At 27.6% G+C, this 9,602-nt stretch overlaps 1 long non-coding RNA gene across 1 annotated transcript; it reads right to left on the reverse strand.

The window, feature by feature from the left end:
* Positions 1 to 452: 452 nt before the first annotated feature.
* On the reverse strand, positions 453 to 1,353 carry LOC112639398. The gene is made up of 3 exons (XR_003123497.1): positions 1,261 to 1,353; positions 820 to 1,168; positions 453 to 668 (listed from the first exon to the last, which is right to left on the reverse strand). It is a non-coding gene; the product is annotated as an uncharacterized LOC112639398 (long non-coding RNA).
* Between the last annotated feature and the right edge of the window lie 8,249 nt (positions 1,354 to 9,602).

Genomic DNA, 9,602 nt, shown 5'->3' on the forward strand with positions numbered 1-9,602 from the left:
ATATATAAATTGATAATTAAATAAAACAATTAATTAATTAATCGACACAATCCACGTTTTTTTTAGCTTTATGTCTAACATATATATATATGTATATATATTTTTATAAATAAAAAAATGTTTCTTTCTAATATAAATTAAATAAAAAGCATAATATGCCTTTAAATACTTTATATTCACACTTATTGCAATAAACCAATAAAGAATGCTTTTACATTCCTCCTTGTACTTTGGCATACATATCCTTTATGCCAATTATCTCACAACATGCTTTTATCGCATGATGACAAACAAGCCCATTATCCTTCATGAATTTTCTTTACAAATATTTTTATATTCTCAAATTGTGTAAAGAAATCATGTAACAAAAACTGAAAAATACAAAGTGATATTAAAAGAGAAGAAATAAATATTATATTATATAGTATTGACAAGTATTTTCTTACCAGTGTGTTCCTTATATGTAGGAATATACATTAATCTTTGACCAGCCCTATTTTTAATCGTCTTTAGGGATGCTTTGGCTTTTGATAACGCAAATCCAGCCAATCCATTTCCATTCCCAGTTACTATAAATGAATTGATTCTAGTCTTACGTGCTAAATTACTGGTCATACAAGTTATCATTTTGTTTTTCAAAATCCAGGTTTCAAAACTTTCAAATGTATCTGCAGAAAACAAAGATATTAATTATATAAGATTCTAATATTTAGAACTGAAACACCAAGAAAAAAAAAATTGAAAATAGACATCGTATCACATGATTTTTGTATGTGTGTAATTTAACCATTATAATCCAATAATAGCATAAATATTAACCTTTTCCAATAAGATCTGATTCAATGCTTCTGCCATCCATTGTAACACTCCTCCAACCACATTCCAATGGTGATAATTTTATTTGCATTGGCCTGGTCTGACTTTGTGGTAATTCCATAAGTTTTTGCTTTCTTTCAAGATTTACAAGCAGTTTTAGCTGTTGAATTAATTCTTTTCCTCTAAACACAGAAGTGTTCAGACGTGTCCAGGAAATTGTATCGGAATTTTTCCCATGCCAATAATTTGCTCCTTATTTAGGTCTCTCTTTTCACTACTCTTCTTGCTCTACCTCTGCGTCTTCCTGCCCATTACTTGATACTTGTGCCCTTTCATAATTCATCTTCAGGTCCTATAGAACAAAAGCACAGTGAAATACAAACTATTTTCTACTGTAAATATAAACTATTATTAAAATGCTATATCCATAAAAGTTCTACTTACTATTCGCAAAGAACATAGTTTCTCACATTATTTAATAAAGTGACTATTTTTAATAAATGTGAATGACTGACAAGTAATAAATTAAACAATATTAAACAATAATATATACCTGAAAAAAATTTCATAATTTTATTAGAATTAAATTGATAAATTAATTTTAAATACATATTATATGTTAATTACATATAATGATTTAGAGACAATGATATATTTCATTTGCGTTACCATTGTTTACAGATTGAACATTTTTATCAAATTATTTACAACTCTACAAATATGTAGCATACGACAAGCCATTTTTAAAATCTATAAAACAAACAACAAAATTGTTCATAGTTTTCACTCTGTTTTGTCATAGTCTGCTTTTAGGCGATCTCTGAAAGCAATGCATCCTATAAACAAAAAAATATAAACATGAACTACGTAGTCAAATCTACGAATGTTTTCAATGGGTAACATAATTTCGGATTGTATTCCATGCCTCCTACACGAAATGTCGATAACATAAGTAACGCAAAATGTTTGTATATATTAAATAAATTTGTAATATAAATAAGTTTTGTGATCTCTCTCTCTCTCTATGTATTTATCTATCTATCTATCTATCTATCTATCTATCAAGTATAATTGATTATTAAAATATATTACCCGATATTATATTATATTATATATTAATCACACATTATCTATCACCATCATCGCCATTATTATATGTAATTTAATATAGTCTTTATCACAACGGTTCATCATTGAAAATAAATTATAACACAAAAAATATTCTAGTTTATTTTTAAATATTATTTTTAAATATTAAATAATATAAGTATTAAAATTAAAATAAAAAATTGGCTCAAATAATAATAATTAAAAATTAACTAAACAATTGATAACTAAGAGCCAATAAAAAGCGCGATAACTGGAGCACAAGAAAAATCCTTTCTTTTTAATTATTAATATATTTCAAATTATTAGTATATTTCGAATTACTCGTCACAATACATACGAACGTTTCGGATTATCTTTTAATCTACCTTCAACGTGACATTAATATTATTACACATTCGAAAATATTAGACAATGATATGTGAAAAATTATATAAATCAGATGCAGATAGCATTTGTAATATCTGCATGCCGATTATGAAACGATTTATATAATTTCATATTTATTAATATTTATATAATTTTATATGTTATTGTCTAATATTTTTTAATGAGTAATATAATGATACGCCGTTAAATTTCTTTTCTAGATGCGATCGCGATCAACACCGAAAATTATTTATTATAACTATATGATTAATTAACTTTTATAAATAACACATAATTAATATCTATATACAAATCGCGACAAAAATTCTCTATCGCATTTAATCGTAATTTATTCATTTAATCAACTAAGAATTATAGTAACAGAAATCTAAAATAATAAATTATTATTTCGATATAAAATCGATTTTTACGAGCAGAAATTATTTCTTTAGCATTTATAGATATTTATAGAGTCAAATACAATATATCTGCGATGCTTTATTTTTCAATCATTGAAATATTTTGAATTGTGAGAACGCACAATAAAATAATTGAATCATGAATCTAAACATAATGAAAGACTCTATACATCAATCTTTTAATAAATAATCCTATAATTAAAAAATCTATGTAATCTAAAATACTTTTATATACTTAAATATATTCCATATATACATAATATGTATATATTAAAATACGTAAAATATTTCGATGACGAACAAACAATATAACCGACCTTGGTGCCGTAATAGCGCGCTAATGTTTATATGCTATATAGTCTTGAAAAATGTTTCGATAAAAAAATAATAATAACAAGGTCTCTTTCGGACTAATTTTTTCGGTTCTATTATTATTCGCGCGTCGACACTCAAAGAGTAAAGTAGTGGTATACAAGACGCTCCGTTAAATCCTTTTCTAGACGCGATCGCGATCAATATCGAAAAATTATTTGCTGTATTTATTATATTATATTATAATATAAAATAAAATATAATATAATACAATATATTTCGATATGACGAACGGACAATAACACGGTGTTCGGCCTTGACGATGTAAACAATAGCGCGCTAGTCATACGGTTTTGGTCATTCACAAAGGGACACTCGAGCAATAAAGATCGTAGTGCGAAATACGTCGTATATGTTTCTTATGTTTATATGCCATAGTCTTGAAAAATGTTTCGGTACAAAAATAATAATAACACGGTTTTTTGAATTAATTTGTTCGGTTCTATTATCATTCGCGCGATGACACTCAAAGAGTAAAGTAGTAGTATAAGACGCTCCGTTAAATCCTTTTCTAGACGCGATCGCGATCAATATCGAAAAATTATTTGCTGTATTAAAATATGTAAAATATAATATAATATAATATAATATAATATAATATAATATAATATAATATGATATAATATAATAAAAATATGTATTGTTTACGCCAAGATTGATATTATTATCTGTTTGTCATCGAAATATCTTACGTACGTTAACATATTTATATTACCTTATATTGTAATATAAAATATAATACAATATAATACAATATATTTCGATATGACGAACGAACAAACACAGCATTCGGCCTTGACATAAACAATAGCGCGCTAGTCGTACAACGTACGGCCTTCGTATCATTCATAAAGCGACACTCGAGCAATAAAGATCGTAGTACGAAATACGTCGTATATTCTTAAATTAATTATTAATTAAACGATTATTGTATCATGACTTTTAATTATATTAAACTTTCGACTATAATCGTATTAATATACATGTATTGCATATATATATATCAATAATGAAAACAACAAATTCATTACGCGTAATAATTAGTTTTACAAAATGAATTATTTTGAGTTTTATAAAGAAGATTTATAATTATATATCTATTAATTATATATTATATTATTTATAAAATTATATATAATATAACCCTCCCACGGGGTACACCTTGTCGCGGTGGGAGGGCTTAGTACTTGGATGGTGCCTTGAAGTTTATTTTAAATTTTTTAATTTAGAATAAATCTCAAGGAGCCTGAAGAGGAAGCTAAGTACCCTTTCGCGTCGTCGGTGCCGTCAACGTGTCGCGGATGGCGGCGTCTCGTTACCGCGTTTTCGCGTTTAGCTTTTTCGCGTCATCGCGTCATCGCGTTTTCGCGTTGGACTTTCTCGCAATCCCAATTTCATTTATATGTCATCGAGTTGTCATCTTCCGACGTCAATTAACTGGAATGTTCATTGAGTCGTTGCTGCAACGATCTTTGTCTCACGCCTGGTGCAACGCGGCACTTAGGTGATGCCGGCGCGCATGCGGATGCCAGTACTGTGTATGTGGGCGCGCGATTTTGAGCTTTTGCTCAAAAGTCCGGCTGATTGAGGTCACGCTCTGCTTCTGGCTCCAGTTCGGTACGGATCGGTTAGGATTCGATCGATTGCTTGGAATCGTCGTTAATGGATCCCTTCTCTTGTTCCGTCTGAGATAGGATATTAGGCGCGGACAAGAGTCGAGTGAACTCCATTCGCGTTGATTCCATCAATCGATAGTTTTCTTCCGTTTCGGACTTAACTCTTGTTCGGAGGTAAGATGCGTTGAATTCCCGACCTGTTGACTCGAAGATGACTCTTGTAAAAGTGAAACGGGATTTTCGCTCGTACCGAAACCGGGAGTGCCGTTTAAAGTATATATATATTAAATATATACATCGCGCGACAAAACAGAAAATTTTTAATCGTATCGAATAGTGCGGGAGTGCCGTTCAGTATCGCGCGTAAAAGTGCGAAAATAGCGATATAAAAATATCGCACGTGAGTGCGGGAGTGCCGCTAAAAGTATCGCGCGATTAAGACTGAGAGGAGGAGGAGGCCTAGGAGAGGCATCGAGCTTCGGCAGAGCTACCGTTTGGTAAATAGTTTATTTATTTGCAATCACATATATATATATATATATATATAAATTAAATATTGAATATATTTATTATAATTTAAATTAAGCAATTAATCGTAATTTGATTTTTTTATTCATATGATTTAAATACGAATTTTAAAGAAAAAGATTTTTATATAAAATTTATAATCTTGTAAAGGTTTTATAAAGTTATTAAAGAATTATTAGTAATATTTTATTTTATTAATCTGCTATTATTATATGCGTCGGATATAAAATTCAATGCATACAATAATTTTTAAAATATTAATTATTTTGAACATTATTACAATTTAGATCTTCTATTTGTATGTTATAGATCGACGCAACAACCCAGATAATCTGAGAGGAGGAGCAGGCCTAGGAGAGGCATCCTGCACCAGCGGAACAACCTGATGGTGAATATTATTATTTATATTAATTGTATATAAATGAATTAATTAATTTATTAATTTGATTTATGTGAATGATTTAAACAAGAAAAAATTAGGAAAATTTTTGTAATATTTCTTTCTATATAATTCTTTCTAAAGGTTCTACTTGAAAAAATTAATTAATTATAAAATTATTTTATATTTATATATCTATTTATAATTGCGCACATCGGACATAAAATTCAATGAATCCAATAATAAATTTCTTAAAAATATTAATTATTTTAAACATTGATGTAATTTGCATTTTATATTTGTATGTTACAGACAACGTAGCTTCAATATCAATTCCGCTGTTGCGCATCAGTGCGTAAGTGACAACCTTTTATTTTGAAGCAAAGGATTTATAAATGCATGAAGAAATCCATTGCTTCTAACTCTCCGTTGGCGGGACAATACGCGAGTAAACATTAAAGTGAAAAATATTTTTAATAAAGATAGATGATATTAATAGATAGATGATTTTAATAAAGATAGATGATAGATGATTTTTATTGCAATTGTATGATAGACATACATGAAATATTCTAAAATTCTATTATATATCGGTCTCTATAAAAAACAATTTTATAAAAATATAGGTTTTTAATCGATAAATATTTAATCTATAAAATAGAGATATTTCTAACCAATCTGCCAACCGAGAGTTAAAATGCATGCTTTTTATCTTTTATGCATGATAATTTATAACTTGCAATTTTTGATGACTGAATAACGTGCGTTAAAGAAACGATCATAATAATGACCATAATAACGATCATAATAATAAATCGCATGATCGTTTTTGAAATAAATTAGTCGTCAGAATAAATGGCCAGAAGTGGAGATAACTGGCCTGAAAAATACATGGTCAATATTGGCCAAAAGATGTGTTGCGCGGTTAAGGCTCTTTAAATTTTATCACGAATTTCCGATTAGGGCTCCCTAAATTGCACCTTATCGCGAATTTTTGCTGGTGTAAGCCAGCAAGTAAGGCGGCTAGGGCTGTTAGGTTTGTTAGGGCTATTAGGGAATATAAAAATTAAAATTTATATTCAGAGAAAAAAAACATAAATATTATTAAAAAAAGAAAAATATATATATATATTTCTTTTCGTCGTCGGTGCCGTCAACGTGTCGCGGACGGCGGCGTCTCGTTACCGCGTTTTCGCGTTTAGCTTTTTCGCGTTATCGCGTTTTCGCGTTGGACTTTCTCGCAATCCCACTTTCTTAAGTGAAACGGGATTTTCGTTCGTATCGAAACCGGGAGTGCCGTTTAAAGTATATATATATTAAATATATACATCGCGCGACAAAACAGAAAATTTTTAATTGTATCCAATAGTGCGGGAGTGCTGTTCAGTATCGCGCGTAAAAGTGCGAAAATAGCGATATAAAAATATCGCTCGTGAGTGCGGGAGTACCGTTAAGTATCGCGCGTCTAACTGAGAGGAGGAGGAGGCCTAGGAGAGGCATCAGGCTCCGGCAGAGCAACCTTCTGGTAAGCAATTTATTTATTTGTAATTATATATTAAATATTTTTATTATAATTTAAATCAAACAATTAATCGCAACAATTAATTTGATTTGTTTATTTATATGATTTAAATAAGAGAGAAAAAGATTTTTAAATAAAAGCTATAATCTCTTGTAAAGATATAAGCTTTTATAAAATTATTAAAGAATTATTAATAATGTTTTTCTTTAATTTATAGAATTATTTTATGAATCTACTTATTATTATATGGATTGAATATAAGATACAATACATACAATAATAATTCTTTGAAATATTAATTATTTTGGACGTTATTATAATTTGGATTTTCTATGTGTATGTTATAGATGTAACAAACCAAATCTGAGAGGAGGAGCAGGCCTAGGAAAGGCATCTTGCACCAGCGGAACAACCTGATGGTGAGTATTTTTATTTATATTAATTTTATATAAATTAATTAATTTGATTTATATAAATGATTTAAACATGAAAAAATTGAACAAATTTTTATAATGATTCTTTCTATAAAAGTTTCTACTTAAAAAAAATTAATTACTTATAAAATTATTTCATATTTATACATCTATTTATAATTGCGTACATTGGATATAAAATTCAATGATTCCAATAATAATTTCTTAAAATATTAATTATTTTGAACATTGATATAATTTGCATTTTTTATTTGTATGTTACAGACAACATAGCTTCAAAATCAACTCCGCTGTTGCGCGTCAGTGCCGGTAAGTGACAACTTTTTATTTTGAAGCAAAGGATTTGTAAATGCATGAAGAAATCCGTTGCTTCTAACTCTTGATTGGCGGGACAATAATTGGCGGTGTAAAAATTAAAGTAAAAGAAAAAATATTTTTAAAATGACAAAAGATATAGACATACATGAAATATTTATTTCCATTATATATATATATTGGTCTTTATAAAACGATATTAAAAATAGATTTTTAATTTATAAATATTTAATAATTAAAAAATAAAGATATTTATAAGCAACCCGCCGACCGAGAGTTAAAATGCATGCTAATTATATTTTATGCATGATAATTTATTTCGCGATTTCTGACGACTGAATGACGTACGTTAAAATACGATCATAATATCGTACGATCGTAAACAAATAGTCAAAATGAATATAGCCAAAAGCAGAGATAACTGGCTTGGAAAACACATATATCAATATTGGCAATATTGGCCAAAAGATGTGTTGCGCCGCTAAAGCTTCCTTTTATCGCGAATTTCCGGTTAGGACTTCTTAAATTTTTCATTATCGCGGATTCCTAATTAGGGTTCCCCAAATTTCTTATCGTGAATTTCTGTTGGTGTAAAGCCAGCAAGTAGGGCGGCTAGGGATGTTAGGTCTGTGTTAGGTCTGCTAGAGCTATTAAGTCTGTTAGGACTCTTAGGACTGTTAGGACTGTTAGGTGTGTTAGGGTTATTAGAGCTATTAGGGCTATTAGGGCATATAAAAATTAAATTTATTTTCAGAAAAAAGAAACATAAAAATATGTTATTTTTAGGGGTATTTTCATGTATATAATTTATTTAATGTAGAATTAAATAAATTATAAAGAATTGAAATTAATTATGGTAAAATTATAAATAAAAATAAAAAATTAATGTACGGAAAATGTAAAAAATATAACTTAAATATATAATATACATTTAAGTTACATTTTATTATAATTTTAGTATAATATGTATTAAATTTAACATTTAATATTTTATTTTTTTATAAATTGTATTTTCTTAAAAATTATACAATTTTAAAATTAAATGTGAATGTTATTAGTATCTAATATGATAATATTGATTCGATAAAATATTGAGAAAATAAGTAATTCAAACTAAATAATTTTTTTTAAATTTATTTAAATCTATATATATTGATTATCATTGATTAATCATTTCAAATAATAAACATTTTACAATTTTCTTAAAGTATATTGATACTAATAGCATCACTTATTAAATTATATCTATTATAATTATATCTAGAAATTGTATTATTTTTTATTTTTTTAAATTTTCTGTGCAATTGTATATAAATTGTAATCTAATTGTTATAATATAAAAGAAATCTATTGTATTACACGAAATTAGAAAAATACGTACAATAACAAAATTTGTTGAATTAACACGTTCGATATATATTTTATTTGAATATTTTTATTACAAAATTATTCAAATATTTGGATAGCTTACTTTTTATACTAAAAAATTATTAATAAATTTGAGAAACTTTCGTAATCGCGCAAATACCGTAAGAAAACATCCTAATATAAAGATTATTACATACATAATATAAAGATTATTAAATATTTAAAAGTGTCAAGAGAGACAACGATGTTAACCCAATAATTAGATATTAACTTTTTATTCGTAAACTTTGGTGCGCTTTTAATATTACAGAAACGCAAGTATATTCAAAAATAAAATATTGCGAAAGATTAAAATTA

Source organism: Camponotus floridanus, unplaced genomic scaffold (genome assembly GCF_003227725.1).
Source record: "Camponotus floridanus strain SB8 unplaced genomic scaffold, Cflo_v7.5 scaffold62, whole genome shotgun sequence".
NCBI classification, from domain to species: Eukaryota; Metazoa; Arthropoda; class Insecta; order Hymenoptera; family Formicidae; genus Camponotus; species Camponotus floridanus.